We start from the raw sequence: 10,975 nt of genomic DNA on the forward strand, positions 1-10,975 counted from the left end.
TTATTTACAAAAAAAAAAAAAAAAAGCCTTTTGTTGTATACTGTTTTATACGGGCTCTTGAATGTGATTTCACAGCTGTTAACACATCATATAATACCTGGGATGGGATTTACCAATCTCTTTTTTGTGTTGTTTTACTTACAGAAAACACATTTTTGACTGAGTTATCTTTGGGCCTTTTTAAAAGCTGTGTTGTTTGTTTGTTTTTTTTCCTTTGGTACATTGTTACCTCATTTTGCTACTTGTATTTCAGATCTATTAATGATTCTGAAAGCTTGTGACTTCTGTTGGAATCATATTTTGTCAGTTGTTTTCTTTAAATCATACTCTTTTGAATCACTTAATATGTAGTTTTAAGTGTATTATAAATATCTGTAACCAAATCATTTGAAGGCTTGATAAATTTTTAACAAAATTTGTACATTTTTTATGAGAGTTACTAGTAATGCTTTACTACGTAGTGCAATGAAGTTTTATTTTTAATCCCTGTGCCCAATTTTGGAGTTGAGAGAGTTGTTCAGTAATAAATGTATGATGTTCACTTACACAAGTTTGTCTTGTTCTTCTTTGTGCCTTGTTTCCTTTCACTGCTCCCCCTATTTCTGTGCATCGACATACAACTAACTTCAGATATTGGCAACATCACGGTCGTGGTGTTGGGGGAAGGTTTGCCTCCTAAGCTGTAGTGCATGCAGTCATAAAATAACTTAGGTTGGAAAAGACTTGTAAGATCGTCAAATCCATCCTCCACCTAACATGACCGAGTCCACCACTAAACTATTTCCCTAAGCCCCACATGCACGCATCTCTTAGATACCTCCAGCATGACGTGGGCTTTTAAAAAAATACAAAATAAATGGGCAGACATATGACAGGAAGAGAAGCAGCCCTTGGGCAGCATTTGGGGTGTTTGAAGCTCCTGAGCATGTGGGAGTTAGGCACAGAAAGCATTTGTGAGGTGGCAGGCAATGTGACAGGCTTGCCTTGCCAGATGATCTCTTCTCCATCAGACTTGCAGATTTCCTGCCTATGATTCTTGATAGTTGAGTGTGCTTCTCCTTAGCTGTCCCAATTACAACCAAATTCAAAATTTGTACCACTTGATCTTGAATACCAAACCAAGTTCCGGCCATTCTATAAATCCATGAGTCCATGTTGCTTGTAACCCAGCAGTTATCCTTAATTTTGGTCAGCAGTGAAATGCTTTTCTCCCACATTTCTTCCCTTGCTCCCTAGGAATACATACAGCTCTTGACTCCTTCAAAAAAAAAAAAAGTCTTTATGATCATAAGTCTTGCTTCCCAAGAATATCTTTGTATAGTACTTTTCTGCAAGCAGTCTGTTCGCTTGTTTTGAGCTAACTGGTTCATGGCCTCATAACTACTTACGAGTCCAGTCCTATCATCTTTGCAGGTAGAAGAAAGATAACAGGAAAGTACTGATAAAGAAGCTGCTGTACTCTATCTCATCCATGCGGGTACTGAATAGGTAGAATAGCAGGCTGAGTATATGTCTGCTATGTCTCACACGTTCTGTGTTTCTGTGTGTTCTTTTGCCTCCTTGGTGTATATTACCACTGTCAAGACAGCGTAACCCAGGGTTTAACTTCTTTGTTCTTCCTCTAACAAGGACAGGAAAAACAAGGGCCGTTTAGCAGCCTGTCTTGGTTGTTATCAAAGCTGGGGTTGTTGTTCTGTATCAAAGTACTGGGGTATTCTGCAAGGCTTTATCAAGAACTTTATCAAACTAGAAGCACTGATTCCATAGTAACATTTGCAGGTCTCAAGTGCTGATTCGTCAGAAGCACCTGCCTTCTAGCACCAGCCCACTTGCTGGCTTTCCACCGTTTTGCCCTAGCTTTTGGATGACAGGTAGGATTCCAGAGATCTACAAACTTTCCAGAACAAGCTTAAGTTTAAGCTTCCCTTCTCTAGTTAAGAGCAGCTTTCTGGCATCTGCCATCATCAAGTGATGCAGCAGTGCTATCACGAAGAGCAAACTGCTGAAGGGGTTGTAAGAGGAAGGTGGAGAAAGAAGGAAAGTTTGTCCTTCTGATCCAATAAGGTAGAGTTTATGGTCTGTTCTTGCACAAGGTTCCTTCTGAATTACATCAGTATACTCCTTGTATAAAAAGCCTAGTTGTGCCTTTTGTGCATCTGCTCTATAGAATATGGAGAAATTACCATGCTACAAAAGTATGGTTCTTGGACAGAAGAATCAGCAAATATGTGAAGGTGTCCCCTTCCTCATAATTTGGAATGTGTGGACTGGTTGAAACTCCTAGGGGAAAAAATATATATATATCACCACATTTGCAAAGAGAAATTGCAAAGAGACGATAGAGATTATCTCAATCATGGCAAAATCTACACTAGAAACCAGAAGAGCATCTGTGAGCTTGGATACCTGCAAGGCCATGTCTGCTGTCCCCAGGCAGAGGCTGTTTTGCCCATGCAAAGGATGTTCCAAGACTATGGGTGGTTTGGCCACAACCACTTAGCCTGAGAGTGGAGTTACCGATTCTTTCTCTGACCCTTCGCCTTACTGCATCCCTTGTATCACAGCACTTCACTTTTTTCCTCAGTCTGTAAAGTAACTGTCCTAGCTCACACTGCTTTACCTCTTCACCTGAGTTTTCTGGCATTGCTGGAGTTTAGCTGACAATTTCTGTCATTCATTTTAGGCAAATCGTACCACGGTCTTCAGATTCTGCATCCCTTGTGTATTCTTGTGACCCTTTTCTTCAGTCTTACTTCCACCTACTGGCCGCTGCTGGAATCTTCCTTCCCCAGCAGCTCCCATCGTGATGCAAACAACTCCGCGACCTCCATCTGTGCCATCTCTTTGCATCTGATTGGCATTTTTTCCTTGTCCATAGTGCATATCAGCTGATTTAGGAATGATGGTATGCTTGAAAGCAGATGGAGTTTCCTATTCCTTATCTATACTTTAAAGATGGCCTTGTATAATCAGGGACACTGCTGTAGATTTTGTCCAATTTCCTTTGCTAACCTTGATAGGTTTTGATTTATGTAAGAATATGAGGAACTTCCCTTGTCAGCTGCTGCATCCACAAAGCACTGTGCTTTATCAGACATGCAACACTCTGTAATCAGTTCTAAAAAGCTGTGTTCTGCCTAGCAGCCTTCCTGTGCAGGGTTTGCATGGATTGCGCTATGCCACTTACACTCTACTATGTCTTGCACTGCAGTTTCCCTTTTCTCTGAATGAACTTGTGAACCATGATCCTTCTGGTACCCAGGACCAAATTTAGCATTTTTAAATTTAGTATTTTTATTATTTTTTTGTTTTGAAATGAACAGCTGATTAACAGCTTGGAGAGAAAAAGTGCTCCACAGCACCAAAAGGGAAGTCCAGCCATTAAAGGTATGTTAACAGCTATGCAGAAGACAGCGAAGGCCAATGGTATGTAATAAGCGTCAGATGAGCAGCATGAAGTCGTCTGGGTGCTGTCATGTTGACTTCTGAGCTGTTAAACCTTCCCTCAGAGTTCCACTTAGCACATTGAAGTACTGAGGCCTGAACAAAAATCTGAACCCCGAACCAAATCTGACCTCCAGATGAACTTCACAGCCAAGCATTATACAATGTTAGTGTCTGATTGTTGGCAAGATATGTAGCTTAGATAGAACATTTTCAGAGTGTACTAACCTTTCCCTGTTTAGAAGCTTGGTGTCAAGGCCTACAAGTACACAAACATCCCTGATTCCTCTTTGAGATCTGACCAGGCCTGAGGTGGAATCTAAAAGGAGAATGAAACCAGATTTCACCTCCCTTTAAATTATGAAAGTTCATTTATTCAGCAACATAAGAGCTGGACCTGCTTGCAGCAACATTGGAGGCCTCACCTCTGAGTGGACGCACTGTGTAGGACTTCCCAGTTGCCAGGAAATGTTCTCCAAATCCTCACTGCAGCAGAGGCTCTCCAGAAACTGCGGATCTGGATGATGGAGAAGTATGAGGGCAATTGGTGATGTTCCTTAATCACTGTAGTTAGTTTTGTGCAGTAATGATTACATGCATTATCTTGCTTTGTTTTATTCTTGCTATATTATTTCACTTATTATTTTATTGCTCTAAACGTAAGAAGAGATAAACTCAATTGTGTAATGAATTTATCTCACTTTGCCCTGTCCACTGGCAAAACACACATAATTTCATGTATGCCACCGGCTACAGACAGCCTCACAGCAGCTCATTTTTCTGCAGTAACAGCAGTGAAAGAAGATGCAGTGTCTGATGGACACAGTGAGCATTCTTCCCACAGCGAGGTTTACCAAAAATACTCAGTCACTGCATTCACCAGCTCAGTCTGGCTGCCTGTGGGTGCTCTGAGAGACAGCAGGCACACTACAAGATATTTTTTTCAGCGTTTCCAGCATTCCTTGCACACATTTCTCTCTCACATCATCCTATCTTTTTCCTCATACACTGACTTCATATGTGACTCATTGACATTCTGCATTCATACTTGCTAGCAATTTTCCTATTCAACCGCATTTGTACTTTATCTTATTCATAAATCAATATAGCATGGGCAACAATAGCTTCAGCCTTCAGGGATGTCCACCAACTAGATTTCCCAAACCACAGATTTCATGATTGACTTAGTTATCTGGCCTTGATACTACAAAGGATCTTTTTAAAGTGGTGATGATACAGCAAACAACTGATGAAAATCAAATATAGTGCCAACCACGGACGTCAGCCTGTCCTGAAGTCATGGTGATGTCTGCTGGCGTGGCCTTGGGAGGGCAGCACTGGGTCAGCAGTGTTACCTGAAACGTCAAACTGGTTTACCCATGTGATTCAATAAAGTCTTTTGTTATTAGTAACATAGAATCGTTAAGGTTGGAAATGACTTCTGGAATCACCAGATTCAGCCTTCAGCCCATTCCCACCATGCCCACTGACCACGTCCCTCAGTGCCACAAACATCCACAACATTCTTGAACACCTCCAGGGACAGTGACTCCACCACTTCCCTGGGCAGCCTCTAATGTTGCTATTTGAATAGCTCTGCTAAGATGCCTCCAGACGGAAAATATAATGACTTTCAGCGTTGGCATTACTTTTGTTTTTGCTGCTGTTCCTCCTATGCGCCAGAATGCAGTGGGTATTAGGAGAGCATGTTTTTGAGTGTATGCTCTTTAGTTTAAAGTACCTTGCTTTGGTCTGGCCAGCAGCCCCACTGCCTGGAGAGCATCCAGCTGGAAGCAGCAGGAGTCCAGGTGGAGCTGGGGTCACGTTATGGTGGGAAATCAGGTGAAAACCAAGATCACTTGATTTGAGTCAGGGCTATCTCACATGCTGTTCCCTTGCACAGTATTAAGGGACAAAATGAAGCTCTTTTCAGGTACAGGAGCTGGATAAAACACTTTCCAAAAGACAGGCTGTGCAGCCTGGAGAAACATACTCACCGAAACAGGTTTGCTGTGATCTGGAGGGTGTTTGTTTTATTGGAGACGGGGATGTGGGGAGAGAAGTTAGGCAATTCAGGGCTTATTTGAGTAGCAGGAATCCAGGCCATTGTGCAATCCTTTCAATAACCAAAGGTAAGTGCTCCATTTAAGAGCTGAGGCCAACAAACGAAATGAGAAAGACCTGTGCTCAAGCAACAGACTACATACAAAATTATATACATGGCATAATGTTTGTATGGCTTACCATCTTAAACAAACAAGTAAATGAATGAAAAGTAAGATCTGCAATAGTTTTGTATAGTGATTTAGAAAGCATTTATTTTAAAATTCATAAAACTGTAATAATTAAGGTCATAATTATGCTGGTGCGCATGGTTTTACCTAAGTATTAGCTCTCTCATATCTTGCTTTTGCTCTTCATGTGGAACAAAAGAGGCTTACGAACAAGGTGCCCTTGCCCACAGACTTGTGCAGAAGCTTGCAGGTTTCTCTCCAGTTGGTGTCTGTACATCCTCACCAAACAAGATTTTAAGTTATGAAGGTCTATCAACAATTTGAACTTATAAACTTTGGACATCCTGAGCAAATTTAGTAGTGCAATTAACTTTTCCTCCCCGGGCTGCGTGAAGTTGGAATTAATTACACACGTGATACATGATACAAAAGGGGGTCACATACAAGGGGGAACATATATTGAGTGGACCAGAAAATCTGTAACCTCAGTACTTCAGCCAGTGAGGAAATGAGGAGAAACAACACTGTCGAGGGATAGGGATAAAGGGGGGGCTCCGATTCCTGATACTTTGAGAAGTCTTTGGGGGGAGAGAGAACTGGAGACTCCCCTCTGTCTCTTTTTGGGGTAAAGATTATTGGGCAAGATATTTGAGCAAAATTTTCCCAATGTTGTGCAATTATGACCTGCTGTTGACTATAGGCCTCACCTATTCTGTGTAGAGAAATTTATTAGTACTCTTCGGCAACGTACTCTTTCAACCTTAGTCTATTCCAACATGGAGAGCCAGCAGCATTTGAAGGCTGTATGATTTCATTACACAAATGAATTTGCCTGGTCCTGTATTCTTATGTAAGACATGTTGCAATATTATTTTCCTTCCATAGTCCAAGGCCAAATTCAAAAAATATATTTTCTGCTGATGACCATTCATCTTTCTCTGCTGGGACAGCATCAACAGATTCAAGGAGATAAACTGGGACAGGAACCTGGAAGCAAATGATTGCTCTTTTTTTCAGTAAGACTTCAAGGTAGAGGACCATCAGTCTGCAACAAAAGGTGCAAAGCTGTTAAGAACTGCAGAGGATGTAGTCTTGTCTTCACCAAATAGCAGCATCCAGATGAAAAGATGTCAGCTTTGCTCATGGATGACTGCTCATTCATTCGTGTACTTAAGCAATTCTATCACTGGGCCATTTATCTCAATTCTTGATGAGGTGTCTGATTCAACAAGTGAGAGATGTTAGCATGATATTTGATCTATGTCTGCAATGTACAAAGTCATTTACAAAAGGATAGAAAATCATATAACTTCTGTAGGGCTTAACATTTACTGAGCAGTACAAATAGTATATCTGAGAAATGCATGGAGGACACTAAACAAACATTTGTTACAGTAGTGTATGTGTAGGTCATGCAATTCCGCACTCTTTTCTGTGTTATTTGCTTAACATGTCAAGTTTAATATTATTTTAATAGAAGAATAGCAAAACAAATGCATAATTGCTGCATAACTTAAGTCAACCCCAAGGGATGGGGGCAGGGTGAAGGACCAAGTACCCAAGCCTTCAGGCAAAACAGAGGTCAGTGTGAAGAAGGTTAACCACTGATATCAGCCAGAGGAAGCAGGATGTTCTTCTGCAAGGACTCCATATCTGAAGTGGATAGTATAATCTCTTTAATCCTTAAAGAGCAGATGATCTGCTTTGGTATCCGAAGTTTAAAGTATAGACGAGATTTGATCATGCCGATTGTGGACCATGTTCCTTGAGAACCCAGTATATTGTAGACCTCTGGGCTGCAGGCCTTCCTTGGGTACTGCTCCAAAGTGAGATCCTGCAACTGACCTCTCCAAAATGAGCCCATAGCTTTGTATTCGATAGATTTTGCAGTAACTGATGCCATGGGGAATCTTAGCATCTAGTGCCTTATTACATTACATCCCTGAGCTCCAGAAACACACTGTCTGTAATGGTTTGTGTTTGAATAAATTCAAGAGGATCTATATGAAGACCTGACTTGGGCAGGAGGGAACCATTCCTCCATATGGCTGACTTAAGTATAAGTAGCTGCAGTGAAAGATGTGGGAAATGTTGCTGGTAGGTGGACAGTTGGACTGGATGATGTTAGAGATCTTTTCCAACTATGATGATTCTACGATTATGATTAAGTTACAAAAGAACTCTTACTTTCACTTGCTTCCTTAATGAATATGTTAAAACACAAAAAGCATTCAGTGCCAATAAAAACAAGAACTTCCAAGTTTGATTTCTGTTTCAGGAAAGTGAGACCTGAACATGAAAATGTAGCTGCTGCAGCAATTTTAAGACACTTCCAAATCTGTTGTAAAATTAGGTTGCTTAAAATATACAGATGTGTGAAAAAGATGCCAGACAGCTCACCTGGCCTGGAATGAAGGGTGATTAAGACTTTGTGCTTCCCCCATCTCCTAGATGGTTAATGATGAGGAAGAAGAAAACAAAAGAAATTCTGATTCTGCAGGAATAATTGTCTCTCTTTTCATACCAGAGGAAGGGCAACTGTTACTGAGGGCACACTGGTTTGATACAGAATTTTTTTCTTCACCTTGCTGAACACCCACTCTGTGTGGCAGGGACTCACTATTGCTCAATGTCTACAAATGCTGCCTATCTGCCTCTTCAAACTGCAGTCCTTGTGTTCTTGTTCTTTCTCATATGGCTGCAGAAAGAATCATAGGATCATTAAGGCTGGAAAGGCCTCTAAGATCACCAAATCCAACCACCAGCCACATCCTCAGAGCCACATCCACATGGTTCTTGAACACTTCAACTCCAGGGACGGTGACTCGCCCACCTCCCTGGGCAGCCCATTCCAGTGCATCACTGCTCTTTCTGAGAAGTTTTTCCCAAACTTCTCCTGACACAACTTAAGGCCATTACCTGTCATTCTTTCACTGGTTACCTGGTCACCAGAACATGTGAACGGTGCAGAACAACAGGCTTCACTGTGCCCCTGAACCCATACATCCAAGAATGAAATCACAGAACTGCATGAGGACTTTTCTGCACAAAGACATGGAGAACACAGTGGCTACACCAAAGCCAGGCATCTGTGTGTTTTAGTTGCCAGCTCCACACACAAGCTTTGCAGATATGCACCCATCAGGATTGTTGCTTGACATGGGAAATGTAAGGCAGCATCCAGGGTCAGCTTCCTTCTCATCAGGCATCATGGGTTATGCTCATTCCAAAGTCAGAATGAAGAGGGGAAGACTGAGCCCTGCTCTGCCCACCACCCTTCTCCCCCAGCTGGCTTTAGCATGAGGTGGCTTTGGAGCATGGCTTCCTGCCCTTTGTTCCTTGATTTGACTGCAACTCCCTTGATTTGACTCTAACTCTCTTACTGCCACCGTGGAGGAGAATTCCTGCTGGCCATTAGCAGCTCCAGGCACTGCCTGAAGCACATGAGCCCTGTTTCAACAGGGCCCCTCCATTCAGAGGAACAAACTGGGAGCTACACACAACGTGCAGGCTCCTCCTGCTCCTGCAGCTCCTCACAGCCATAGTGCAACAGTCTCTGCCCATGGTGTTCAGCAGCAAAGCACTGGGGTGAAAGTACAGCTGATGTGAGCACCTGCTGTCAGCACCTGGCCAACCTCTGCTGTTTGTGCAAACATTTCAGTTTTATTGTAGCTTTCTCCTCAAAAATAATCAATGAAAACCATCAAAAAGCTGAGAGAGCCTACTCAAAAGGTTCTTTTGTGAAAGTGATGTGTGAAATGGAAATAGTGCCCTAGATACTCCTAATCTGCAAGTTGAAATGCTGCAAGGCGTGCACTTCAGTCATATCCTCAGCCAAAATAAGGACAGGAAGAGCAGAGGGTGGAATACTGGAATACTGCACTGCCATCAGATGTGCAAAGTCCAGGCAGCAGCTGGGTGCCAGCACCCTTCCTCAGGGGTCAGTGCTGTGCCAATGCTGTTTGACATCTTATCAACAGCTAGGGCAATAGGACAGAATATGCCCTCCACAAGCCTGCTGTAATTTCAGCTGGGAGGCAGAAATGTGGGGCTGCTCTGCAAAAGGCCCGTGATAGACTGGAGAAATACACAAGCATGGACCTCATGGAGATAAGACAGGAAAACACCTTGTGGAGCCCCCATGGAATTGGCTGACATGGCTAATGGGCATGGTGGTAATGGGTTGACAGCTGGACTAGATCATGTGTGTTCCAACTTTTTGGGATGTCTGGGCCACACTGAATAAACAGGAATTGTCTTGGGTTGCATATAAGTAGGTCACTCTGAAAGTAATTAATGCCTCCTATTTATTTCCATGGTATCTATAACCCACACAAAGAACACAATGATACTATTTGAAAGAACAAATTCTCAGCTACAAAGCACAATTTTTCAACACAGTCCTTACCATTAGCTATGCATTTTTTTATTTTTATTTTTACCAGTGATGAGCACAGGCAATTGTAAAATTTGCACCAGTGGAGGTGACGGCTGTTATGACAGCACTGTTGCTGAGACAAACCACCCACAGCCTCACTGTGCTCACACCTCCTGTTCAGTCTCTGTAAGTGTTCAGTAAGCATTGATGAGGGTCGGTGGGTGCCATTTTTTTCCACATAAAGGAATTCAGTTCCATCCCTTTGCTTCACATGGACTTCCACATCAGATGCCATTGTGTCAGAGTGCCCATCTGCTGCCATCTATCACACAGCAACAACATGTGATGGGATATTGGTGGGAAGGTTCATCTTCTGCTGCTGTACCACTAACAACCTCATCTGGCAGTGTGGGTGAACATAATCAGATAGACAGGAGGCATTACATTCAGAGCAGCCCTTGTAAAATACATACTACGGTTAGTATATATAAGTAACAAAACTTATTTAAAACATTTTCAATTGAAACATAAAAAATAGAACAAATACATAAAGCTAGTATGATATTTGACCGTGTTTTTATAAAACTAATGCATCAGGCTGGTTTAGTGGCAGTGCCTGCCACTGTTAGTGATCCCTCAAGATATTCATCAGAGATTTCTGATGAAATCTTACTCTTCCCGTGCTTCATCTTTGAAAAATTCACCAGTGTGCATACTGCCAGAAAGCAATGGCCTGGATAAGGTGTGGTTGTGATGATGCGAGAGATACATTTCTACGGTCAGATGGGGCTCACAAAGGTCTGGTAGAGACACATGGTCAGGTATTTCTTCGAGTTGAATGTCTGCTTGCGACTCTTTACATTCCATTTGAAAAGATGCATTTATGTCGACTGAATATGGGGTTGCAAATATTAAAAAA

At 42.1% G+C, this 10,975-nt stretch overlaps 1 protein-coding gene across 1 annotated transcript in view; it reads left to right on the forward strand.

Moving 5' to 3' along the window:
- Positions 1 to 10,975, forward strand: part of CPLX1 (complexin 1) — a 540,694-nt gene that overhangs the window by 248,112 nt on the left and 281,607 nt on the right. The window lies entirely within an intron of this gene.

This window comes from Meleagris gallopavo, chromosome Z (genome assembly GCF_000146605.3).
Source record: "Meleagris gallopavo isolate NT-WF06-2002-E0010 breed Aviagen turkey brand Nicholas breeding stock chromosome Z, Turkey_5.1, whole genome shotgun sequence".
Lineage (NCBI taxonomy): Eukaryota > Metazoa > Chordata > Aves > Galliformes > Phasianidae > Meleagris > Meleagris gallopavo.